This window comes from Chenopodium quinoa, unplaced genomic scaffold (genome assembly GCF_001683475.1).
Source record: "Chenopodium quinoa cultivar QQ74 unplaced genomic scaffold, ASM168347v1, whole genome shotgun sequence".
NCBI classification, from domain to species: domain Eukaryota; kingdom Viridiplantae; phylum Streptophyta; class Magnoliopsida; order Caryophyllales; family Amaranthaceae; genus Chenopodium; species Chenopodium quinoa.
Window position 1 is genome coordinate 2647694 of NW_018745311.1, and position 11948 is coordinate 2659641.

At 41.4% G+C, this 11948-nt stretch overlaps 2 long non-coding RNA genes across 2 annotated transcripts; both read left to right on the forward strand.

The window, feature by feature from the left end:
- The first annotated feature begins 5894 nt into the window (after nt 1-5894).
- On the forward strand, nt 5895-6855 carry LOC110712322. Its single transcript, XR_002509565.1, has 2 exons — nt 5895-6482; nt 6775-6855. It is a non-coding gene; the product is annotated as an uncharacterized LOC110712322 (long non-coding RNA).
- A 480-nt stretch (nt 6856-7335) lies between these two features.
- Nucleotides 7336-8419, forward strand: LOC110712304. Its single transcript, XR_002509532.1, has 3 exons — nt 7336-7450; nt 7749-7884; nt 8199-8419. It is a non-coding gene; the product is annotated as an uncharacterized LOC110712304 (long non-coding RNA).
- The last annotated feature ends 3529 nt before the right edge of the window (nt 8420-11948 follow it).

The window sequence follows — 11948 nt, forward strand, 5'->3', positions numbered from 1 at the left end:
TCGTCCTAATGGCCCAGAGAACATGTGGTAATTCATCCGCCCATAGGCCGCCTGCACGTTCAATCTTTTTCTTGAGACCGTCTGCGATGATTTTATTAAAGGCTTCTACCTGGCCATTTGCCCGTGGACGGCCGACAGATGCAAAGTAGTGTGCAATTCCTTGGTCACCCAACCAGCTTTTGAGAACAGGCGTCTCAAATTGGGGACCATTATCAAAAACCATAGACATGGGAACCCCGAACCGAGTGATGACATTTTTCCAAATGAATGAAATTACATCCTTCGTCTTGATTCCCTTTACAGCCTCCGCCTCTACCCATTTAGTGAAGTAGTCGACGGCAACAAGTATGTACCTCCTTCCGCCTGTAGCAGGCGTATATGGACCCAGAATATCCATGCCCCACTTAGAAAACGGTAGTGGGCTATGAATGGTAGTGAGGTCAGTAGCCGGACGGTGAATTAGTTTGCCAAACCTTTGGCACTTGTCACATTTTTTCACCATCACCATCGCATCTGCTTCTAAAGTAGGCCAAAAGTAGCCCTGCCTCCTTGCCCGTTGAGCAAGCGTCCTACCGCCTATATGGGAAGCACAGTAACCAGAGTGAAGATCGTCTAGTATCTCTCGTCCCTTTTCTGGAGTAACACACTTTAAGAAGGGTTGAAGGTACCCCCTTTTGTGAAGTTCTCCCTTTATTATTTCAAAACTGGTTGCTCGTTTTTTCAGTGCTTCCGCCTGTTGATGATCATCCGGCAGGGTACCATTTTCCAGATATGCCCTGATTGGATCTATCCAGGTTGAGCTTCTGTCTAAGATTCCAATAGGTTCTTCCTCAATGCTTCTCCTCTCCATTACTTCCCAAAAAACAGTTCGAGGAGTATCACAGGAGGCGGATGATGCTAATTTTGAAAGTGCATCCGCCTGGTTGTTTTCTGATCTCGGCACTTGGGTCAGATGGAAATCCTCAAGGGAGCCGACTGCTTGTCGGACCGCCTGTAAATACTTGATCATGGCCGGATGGGTTGCTTCGTATTCGCCATTGTACTGACTCACTATCAATTGTGAATCGGAACAGGCGTCTATTTTTCTTGCTCCTGCCGCCTTGCACATGCGGATTCCGGCTAGTAAAGCTTCATATTCTGCCTCATTGTTTGAGGCCTGAAAACTGAAGCGTAAAGCATACTCGTACCTGTCGCCCTCTGGCGACTGACATATGACGCCTGCTCCACAACCATTTGAAGTAGAGCTTCCGTCCACATATACCTTCCAGACTTGGTCTGTAACTTGAGAGTCAGGAGGACGAGTCATCTCAACAATAAAGTCAGCAAAGGCTTGCCCCTTCACTGCTTTTCTAGGCTCGAAAGTAACTTCGAGGCTCTGAATTTCTATGGCCCATTTGATCATTCGGCCTGACGACTCCATGATGGTCAGTGGCCGCTTGATAGGTTGGTCTGTATACACGACGACTGCATGTGCCAAAAAGTAGGGCTTCAATTTTTTAACAGCCATGAAGAGTGCAAGACCAAATTTCTCCACTAAGGGATACCTCAACTCGGCATTTTTCATTACATGACTGACAAAGTAGACCGGGAGCTGACAGCCGTCTCTTTCAGCAAGGAGAACAACGCTTAACGCATGATCAGAGACGGCCAGGTACATGTAGAGTACTTCTTTGGGCAAAGGGCTGACCAGCCTTGGCAAGGAATGCAAGTGAACTTTCAATTTTTGGAAGGCCGCCTCAGCATCCGGCCCCCATTCAAACTTTGCCTTTTTCTTAATTGCCTGGAAAAAGTATAGGCATTTGTCGCCTGATCGGCTTAGAAATCTTCCCAAGGCCGCCAGACAACCTGTTAACTTCTGAACCTCTCGGATGGTACGAGGCGACTGCATGTCAATGACCCCCTGCACCTTCTCAGGGTTCGCCTCTATTCCTCTCTGATTGATAAGGAATCCGAGAAATTTCCCAGACTTAACTCCAAAGACACATTTCTTGGGATTGAGCATGACATGGTGCCGCCTGAGTGTGGCGAAAGTTTCTCGGAGGTCCGACAGATGATCTTTCTGAAGTTTTGACTTGACAATCATATCATCAATATATGCCTCGACATTTCTCCCAATTTGATCAAAGAACACAGTGTTTATCATTCGCTGGAAAGTGGCCGGGGCATTCTTAAGACCAAACGGCATGACCGTGTAACAGTATAACCCCTGATCAGTGACGAAGGCCGTCTTCTCCTGATCTTTCTTCCATAAAGGAATTTGATGGAAACCAGAGTAGGCGTCCATAAAGCTCATCAAAGCATGGCCGGCTGTTGAGTCGACCAGGTTATCAATTTTAGGCAGAGGGTAACTGTCTTTGGGGCACGCCTTGTTTAAGTCTGTGTAGTCTACACACATTCGCCAGGTGCCATTCGGCTTTTTAACAAGCACCACATTTGCAACCCAGTCTGGGAAGTAACATTGCCGAATGAACCCTGCATCAAGTAATTTTTTAACTTCGGCGGCTGCCGCCTAACTTCTTTCTTCGCCATGGTTCCGCTTCTTCTGTCGTACCGGCTTCTTTTTCGGATCCACGGCCAGTTTATGTACCGCCAGATCAGGACTAATGTCTGGCATTTCGTGGACTTCGAATGCAAAGATGTCCTTGTATTCTTTCAATAGTGTGTGAAAGTCGTCACCCAGGACTCTCAGATCAGCCGTCCCAACTTTGACTATTCGGTCAGGACGCGAGTCGTCTAAGATCAGGTCCGTATGCTCACCAGCCGGCTGAGGGCGGAATTCATCCGACCGCTCCTCTGCCAATGATTGCTATTTTCGTCTTTTCTTGCGGCCCCTGTCTGGGATGCCTTTCTCTTCTTGCCGCCTGCTTCTTGAACAGGCGCACTCTCCTTGACATTGTCAAGGTCTATTTTTCCACCACTCGACCCAGTGGCCATAACAGTGGGCTTGACATCCGAGAGATAGCACTCTCGGGCCATCCTCTGATCTCCCCTTAGGGACCCGACTGTTGCATTATCCCTCTCAAACTTGAGCAACATAAGAGATGGGATTATAACAGCCTTGGAATTATTCAGGGTTGGTCGTCCCAGAATCATGTTGTAGGCCGAGAGTTCTTTTACTACCAAAAACCGGACTACCATGTGTCGTCCTTCCCCTTTTTCGCCCAGGCGGATGGGTAAATCCACTCGTCCCACTGGGTGGACGACTCCTCCTCCAAACCCTACTAAAGGGTGGGATGCCGGATGTATGCAATCTGTCTGATATTTTAGTTTCGACAGACATTTGCTACTGATGAGATCTGAGGAGCTTCCGGTATCTATGAGGATTCGGCCAACTCTCTGGTTGGCCACTTTACATTCAATAACGATAGGGTCGTCATGCGGCCCTCTTACCCTTCCTAGATCTTCTTCAGTGATGACAATCTCAGGAAATGAATATTTGGAGGGTCGTTCTTGGTGAACGGAATTTACATCTAACCGTCTGATATTGTCATTGTTGCCCCTAATAGTGGGGCCGCCTCCTGAGAAGCCGCCTGCAATGGTGTAGACGGCTGCATCATCTGTATCGGAGCTGTCGGCCTGTTGATTCTTTTTGGTCGACTGCTTTTTTGAGGAAGTGTTCCTCGTAGATTTCTAGACATAAGTGTCAAGATCACCTTGCTCAGCCAGGCGGTCCAGATACCGCATGAGACTGATGCAGTCATTGGTGTGATGACCAACATCTTCATGATAATCACAGAATTTTTCTTGGTTTCGATTGTTTGCAGAACCCTTCATGGGGACCGGCTTCTCAATTGAGATCCGTCCCTTGATTTCCTTTAGGATAAACTGGCTATCCTTGTTAAACGCATACTTTGGGGAGTATGGTTTGAATTCTTTTTTCTTTTTCGGGGCCGGCTGTTTAGAGGAATCATCCGCCCAGACCTCTTTTCTCTTCTTGTCTTTGTTTGACGACTGTTTCTGTCGTCCTTCTCTTTTGTCGGACCTTTTCCCGTCTGACTGTTTTACCGTACTATAAAGATCAGTCGCCTGTATATAGGCTTCCGCTTCAATCAAGGCCTCTTGAAGAGTCGCCACCCTCTTTCGGACCAAATCAAATTTGAAGGTCGACCCGTCTTTGAGACCTCTGAAAAAGTCAGTGTAGGCTACTTCATCCGGTAACCCTTGAATCTGTATTCTCATCAGGTCAAACCGCCTGATGTAAGAACGAAGACCCTCCTTCTCGCCCTGCTGAATAGTTCCTAAATCAAGGGTCGTCTTCTTCGCAGGGATGTTCATGGCGAAGTTGGAGGTGAATAAGTAAGCAAGCGTCTTGAAGTTATTTACACAACCAGTCGGCAGGTTGCCAAACCATTGTTGTGCGATTCCTTTGAGAGTCGCTGGGAAACACTTGCACCAAGTGGGATCATCCAACCCTTGAAGGTACATCAGGTTGGTGAATGCCATCAGATGGTCTTCTGGGTTAGTAGTGCCGTCATAGGCGCCTACTAATACATTTTTCACTTTGGCCGGCTGAGCGGCTTCAGTAATTTCCTTGGAGAAGGCCGACGGCTGTTCACCAAGTCTAAGCAACCGTAGCTGCCAGTCCATAGGCTAGACATTTTTTGCTGCTTGTCCACCAAACGGAGGTGGCTGTAAAAAATATTGTTGTTGCGGTACAAACGGTAAGTTTGGTACCGCCTGGTCGCTATGAAAGCCGGACTGACGGGAGGTGTCGCCTGACTGACTCTCATGATACGACTGCGTATGCCTCATTGAGGTATTTCGCAGACTGTCTTGGAAGTTTGAAGTAGAGGCCGACTCTGACAATCGGTCACTCTTCTTCTGCTCTAGCAGTAGCCGAGCGTCTGTGTATGTTTTCCTCGACCCGTCCGCCTGAATATGACGAACAGGTTTCCTATTTCCTTGAGTAGGAAAACGGTATTTTGTGAAGTCAAGGGCAGGTGGCTCCCACTTCCTAGATTTAGGATGAGGGGTCGCCTCTCGCCCTTGAACTGGTTTCCTCTTCAGTGAAGTGGAGGGTTTCTTAGCCGACTGCTCCTTGTCCAGAGCAGGCGGCTTCTTGTTAATCAACTCTTGAATTTCTCCCTTGAAGTCCCTCATGAAGGTCATGAGTTCGTTCCTTGTGATGGGAGTAGACCCATCAGTCGGCTGCTGCCGAACAGGCGGTGCGCCTGCTGGCTCACTTCCAGTTTGAAGATGTTCCCGTTCCCTCCTTTCAGTATGACGGGTACGTCGGGCCCTTAGGGTCCCGTCTGAAGCTGTGTGAGCTTCAACTTCAAATTCATTCTCAGTATCGTGGTCCGACTGAACTTGAGGGTCGTCTAGGGGACGCCTCTCTTCAGGAGTCGGTACAGACGTGGATGCCATCTCAGAAGTACTTTCCCCATAGACGGCGCCAAATGTTTCGGGGTTTTCTGATGTCCTGCGGGAGAGTTACAATTCCGAGACTGGAACCGGACGCCTGTACCTGCAAAACAAACGGATTCTCTGGATGGTTGGAGATCCGCCTCCGACGGTCAAGTTAGTACTTGATTAAGGAGTAATTAATGCGGAAATTAAAGTGATTGGGTCTCTCTAGGTGAGAGTGTTTAATGTGTGTAATCTGCATTTTTAGCGTGTTCTCCCCCTTAATGAGGATTAAGGGAGGTATTTATAACATCGGGAAACGTATCAATCTAGGTTTAGGTTAACCTTGGGCTGATTAGGCTTCCCTCGGGAGTTGGGCCTAGGTGACCGGTTATCCCAGGTGTCATGGGAAGGACACGTGTCGTGTCGTAATTGGTCCATGGTGGACGGATCATTGCTTGACACGTGGCAGTCTCCTATTGGCCCATGTGACGGACACATGGCGGAACCTGATTGGTCCACTTGTCAGATGGTGATTGGTGGGGAAAAATCCCCTAATCAATAAGGATGTCATTTATCATGTTAAATACTCTTAATTCATTCCCGTAACCAATTGGTATTTTCTGTTTTTTTTCTGGGTTTTTTAATGTAATTTTTGTAGATCTACGCTTGTTTTTTTAAATTTTGAAGAATTTAGCTTGTTGGGTTTTTTTTTAAATCACTTTAATTGTCTTTTGGTTGTGTTATTTGATATGATTTTCTTGGGATTATTTGATAGGATTTCTGGGTTTTTGAATTTGGTTCTGAAATTCGGTATTTGGGATTTTTTGGAGGTGGGGGTTGTGTTAATTGTCATTAGTTGTTCCGTTTGAATTGATGGTATGATTTTGGGTATGAAATATTGTAATTCTTGTAGGATGTGTCTTGTTTTGGGGCAAGTGTTAAGGTAGAAATAATGCTTGTTCTTTGTGTTTTTCACTTCCTTTGTTATATTCAACTATAATCTGTAGTGCTTTAGTGACTGTCTCTTAACTTCCCCAATTGTCTGCAGTTTGCATCTTGTGGAATTATGTGGAACGGATGAATATTTTGCCCTCAAGGCAATGGATAAAAATGCAATGCTCAATCATAATAAGGTATCAAAATTATTGTATTGTATACTATATGTTCTGTTATTTGGGTTATTCAGTCTTTCAAGTCCAATTTCCAATCTGCTGCAAATTATACAAGGCCATGATAGACCTTTTACTATAGGATGCTGCACTACCGATGTCACTTATAAGTTAGTTATATATGTTAATGTAAAAATTTTGAAGTGCTTGCTATACTCCTTAAGCCTTAAAGGAACTCGACCTTTTGACTCTGAACTCTGAAGCTCGTGTCTTGATATTTTTCCTATGCTCACTTTGTCTGCCAATTTTGTTGTAGGTACACAGAGCTATTGCAGAAAGGGAAATTCTTGACATGTTGGACCACCCTTTTCTCCCTGCATTATATGCTTCATTTTAGGTAAGGTAAAGCAGTTCCTCACTATCTGGCTAGTACTTGAAAGCGGTAGATATAGGGATGGCAATGGATCTGGACCTGACCCGGATCCGTGGATCCAGATCCTTTTTCACGGTTCTGGGTCTTCAAATTTTGGACCCGACGGATCCGGGTCGGATGTGGGTCCTGCTGACAAATACGGATCTGGATCTGGGTCTGGGCCCTAGACCCAGATACAGATCCGTGGACCCATTTTTTTTTATTTTTCCTATTAAAAAAAACTAAAATTGTTTGTTTCTTTATTAAAAATGTTGATAATGTTAGTAATGATAAAGATTAACTCTTTCAAGAGATGAATTTTTGATGCTTATATTATATACATCATCGTTGTTTTTATGTTGTAAATATAAACTAGATTTTGTGCTTTTATTTTATACAAGATACTAAAATATTTTGCTTACTGTGCCATGAGCTACAATTGTGTCTTTTTTATCTAGTCAGGTTTGAAGGCGACTTGCTAGCTCTATTACTGGTCTGAAGGAGACAACATATGTGATTTCTGTAATCTCACTGAGGCTGCATGCAACAATTTTTGGGCTGCACCCTAGTGATTGCCAAGGTAAGACAATTCACATTATTATGTAATACTTTGTTAAGTGCTTTCTATGTATTACCATAGTAGTTAGCGAACATATCAAGCTTGACTGACAAGCTACTAACTTCTTGGTAAGTTGATGATTGAAGCATATGGTTATTGTTCTTTCAACATCCAACCCTTTCTACTCTGCCCTCTTTTCATCTTTAGTTTTGCATAGATGCTATTTGCATACTCCTGGAATTTATTTTCTATGCGACTGATTTTCTAAACTGCCATGACTGAATTTTTTATACTTTGGATGCTATCTTTCTTGTTTCAGGGAGACCTCGAGTTGACGGGAAATAATTCTTTTGCCAAGTCGGGTATAAACAGTTGTTTTTTCATTTTCTGTTGCTGAAGGCTAAACCAACAATGGTTTTTGCAGCCCGACTCTTTATGAGGGGGACATACAATAGGTATTAAGTTATGCTGAACCTTTGATATTGTAGAACTAACTCAAAAAGTAAACTTTCCCTCCAGCAATAGTCATAAAATGAAGCTTTTATGAATGATGAAACCTGAAAGTTATTTCAAGGGCCTACATATTACTAATTTAAGTTCTAGATAATCTATAGTATGTAAATCAATTACAGTACATTACTTATTACTAATTCAAGTTCTAGATCATCTATAGTACTTTGTCAGTTTGTCTTCAAAAACTAAGGTTAGGTTTTACTGCCTTATATAGTTACTTTCTAAAATTTGACTAATGTCACTTTTTTTTCTCCAGTGGCTATAGATTCTAATGGTTCCCAGTTACATTTTCTTGGAATGGTGATTCTAGAAGAAATGTTGCCGCAATATGGTGTTGTAAATGATGCAACTGCAATTACTCCTCTTGGATGCTGCTGTTTCTCTTTATTAACTATTTTTATTTTACAATATCATTGAGATGTAAAATGGGATTTAGTGCTTGATAATATGTAAAATTGGATTTGGTCTTTGATAATATGTAAGTTTGGATTTGATATATGTTATTATAGTTAATTTATGGATGGTGAATGGATAAAGATAGGGGTATTTGTAACTAGCACCTTTAATGTGCCTGTTACAAATACCCCTAAAATTTTGCCTTTTTTAGACATTAAATGTAACGGGCAACATAAATGCCCGTTACAAATAACTAGTTATTTGTAACTGGCATTGTATGTGTCCGTTGCAAATAAGGGGTTATTCGTAACGGGCATTGTACTTGTCCGTTACAAATAAGGGGTTATTCGTAATGGGCATTGTACTTGTCCGTTACAAATAAGTGGTTATTCGTAACGAGCATTATAATTGTCCGTTACAAATAAGGGGTTATTCGTAACGGACAATTCACCTGCCCGTTACGAATAACTACTTATTTCTAACGGGCACTGCCCGTTACAAATAACATTGTCTATCTGTAACAGCCGCATGCGTAACAACCGCCGTCCGTTGCGGATAGGTTGTTTTTGCCCATTACGAATAGTCTTTTTTCCACTAGTGTAGTTCTAATGACTTGCTATTGTTTAGGCCATCCATATAATTATGATATTGGGATGGACCTATGCATATATCCTATTTTTGTTTTTTGAGATATTTAGGATAATGACATGGCTTTTGCATTTTAGTTAAAGTCATGTTCAAGAAACCAAGTTAATCCTTTGCTTGTTTATAAACCAAAAAAATTGTGTTTAAGGTTTAGTATATCATACCTAATGTCTAAGCGTTTGTAAAGATCATTGTGGTGATTTTATTCTCAAAGTTGATTTAGAACATCATATATTTTCTTTGTTCTTATCATATTTGATTTTTGTCTTGTAGGTGGTTTGTTTGCCATCCCTTAGCCAATATTCGCAGCATAAATAGCGTGTTCAAATCTGTAAATAGAGAGAAGTGGGGATGTCCTTGCTTTATTAAGCCCCCAATTGAGGCAAAGAGCGAAAAAATTATACCATTTTTTGAGTAATTTAGTTGCCAAATGGGAGGGATCATCCCAACTTACCCCCCTAAAAAAGAAATGAACAAAAAAGACAGATTTGTATAAAAAGGAAGGGGAATCCAACTTTCCCATAGAAGCATAAAGAAAGAAAATAAGACATGTTTTCGAAAAGCAAGGATTATTGACTTAATATTTGAATCATCGTGATGACTTGGCAGTGAGGTATACGTTAATACGTGTGATAGCGATGATGATCAATTTTTCATGTAGCTATCATGTTCAATGGTTGTTCCTCGCTTAGAGAAGATGGAGATATCCTACGCAGGCGGACATTTTAGTTGCTCATGACAAGTGAAAAGACCAATTCTCAAGAGTTGTAAAAGACATCTAAAGTTGACGTAGTCGAGGCTGTCGATATGGCAAATCAATCTATTGTATTAACTCTTTTTCTTTTAGGCAATGTATAAAGAACCTAAATTACCTTGATAACCCTATTATTAAAAGAAAATAAGATGATTGTGTGTATGTGTGTGTTTGTGTTTGTTTTTTTTTTTAAATTGATAGTCGTCTCATTTTTCTTTGGCAAAGGATATGGAAAACATCGAATTTAGTTTGATTTGATTGCTTTACTAACATGATGTAATCAAGCCAATGGCTATCAAATCATCCAAATCATTTGAATTTTTTTATATGATCTTGTAATCATAACTCAACACTTCATGTATTTTACATATGGGCATGACTACTCAATTGTAGGTCCATATGTGCAAAGGCCTAAGATTGTCCATATTTTCATGGAATGATGATTTTGGTATATGGTTATGGTCTACCTCAAGGAGGGCCTTTCCAAGGTTTTAACATGGCTAGACTTGGGGTTATGAACAATAGACAGGCTCAAGTATACTCCCAAAATCCCTTACTTTTGGTGCTTCTCGAATTAAAACCTTTCTGTTTTGTGTGGCAACTTCCTACATTAGGTGCCTTTTCCATGTCATCTATCCTTTCTTTTTTTTTTTTTTTTTGGGTTTAGAGAGATTTTTCTTTTTTCTTTTGCATTTGATCTTTCCTTTTGGGTTTAGACTAACTTTGTGTCCCCCTCTTATGTTTTGTTCCACCAATTTCCTATTTGTATCTTTGCACCATTCCCATCCCAAGGTATGGAATAATCTAGGATGAATAACTAAGGCTCAATTGACGAGGCTCAAAAGGGCTGCCAAAAATATGGATTTTCTCTAAGATTAAGAGCATGTGATTATATTTATAGAGTTTCAAGTTGCCTCCTGTGTTGTTGAAATCATCATATCCTTTTTTTGTGGGCCAAAGATGGGCCTCTTTTCATTCGATAAATCTAGTAAGCCAAAGCTTATCAAGATTCTTAAGGTGTTAAGTATGTATGCCTTTTGATATTGCCTGTTTGTATGTATGTGTTTTATTTAATTCAAGTTAATTACAATAAAGAGATTGAAAAGAGAACAAGATAGACGTAGTTGAAAATATATTTTTTATTCATTAACTAATGAGAGTATAAAATAAGTAGATTCGACATCATGAATCTCTTAGTCTAACATACAAAACAAAGGAAAGAAACAAAACAAGACCTAGTGTGCTACATCTTGAATTGTTGACAACTTCTTGAGATTGCGTCTTCGAGCTTTGTCCGTTTCTGACGTAGGTGAAATCCTCTCTAAAAATCAAATCCATCTATATGATTCATGGTTTCATTTATCATGTCCCTTTCAATTAATGTTCCCACAGTATAGACTTTTTGAAATGTGACTAAACCAAGGTATTGTAAATGGCACTTGTATTGTGGATACATATTGTCTATGAACTTTGGGAAAAGTTCATGATCCGGAGGTCTTTGTGGAATAAGAGAAACCTTTGATCGCCACCTGGAAAACAAGTCAATGAAGCCTTCTTCTTCCCCTTGATTAAGCAATTCAAGATCACACCAAGTGGGTTAAAAACGCTTTTACAACGTCACTCCAAGTGGAAATTTGTTTTGCATCGAGGTTATAAAATCATGATCTAGCAGTTGGGTCCAACGAAAGAGGAAAAGTACATGCATATAGGCTTGGCTCAACCCCTTTCAATGCCATAATTCTAATAAAGCTCATTAAGTGATTTCTAGGATTGTATGTAACCTTAAAGGTTGGCAAATCCGTAGTAAAGAACTTTTCTGGGAGAGCCTTGTCACTAGGTTGTGGTGAAAGCTCATAATTGAAGTACTTATTCCTTGAGTTAGCTCGAAGGACAAGTTTCTCCAAGGCCTCTACTCTTTCGGCTCTTGCTTTTTCTTGCAGAATGTTTTCTTTTTCTTTTTCTGCTTTTATTTTAGCCTTTTCTGCTTTTTTATGATCCTTTATTTGGGCTTATTCTTCTCGTAGGGCCTTTAGGTTTTGGAGTTCCTCTCTAAGTTTCTCCAATGCTGCTTTATCACCCATGATTGGACTAGTATGCGAATGTGGAAGATGATCTAGTAATGCGTGTCACGAGAAATTAAGCGTGTTCACTTAAACCTTTTTTGCCAAGCATTCAAACAATGAACCAAAGTCAAAATGATTGTTTTACTTT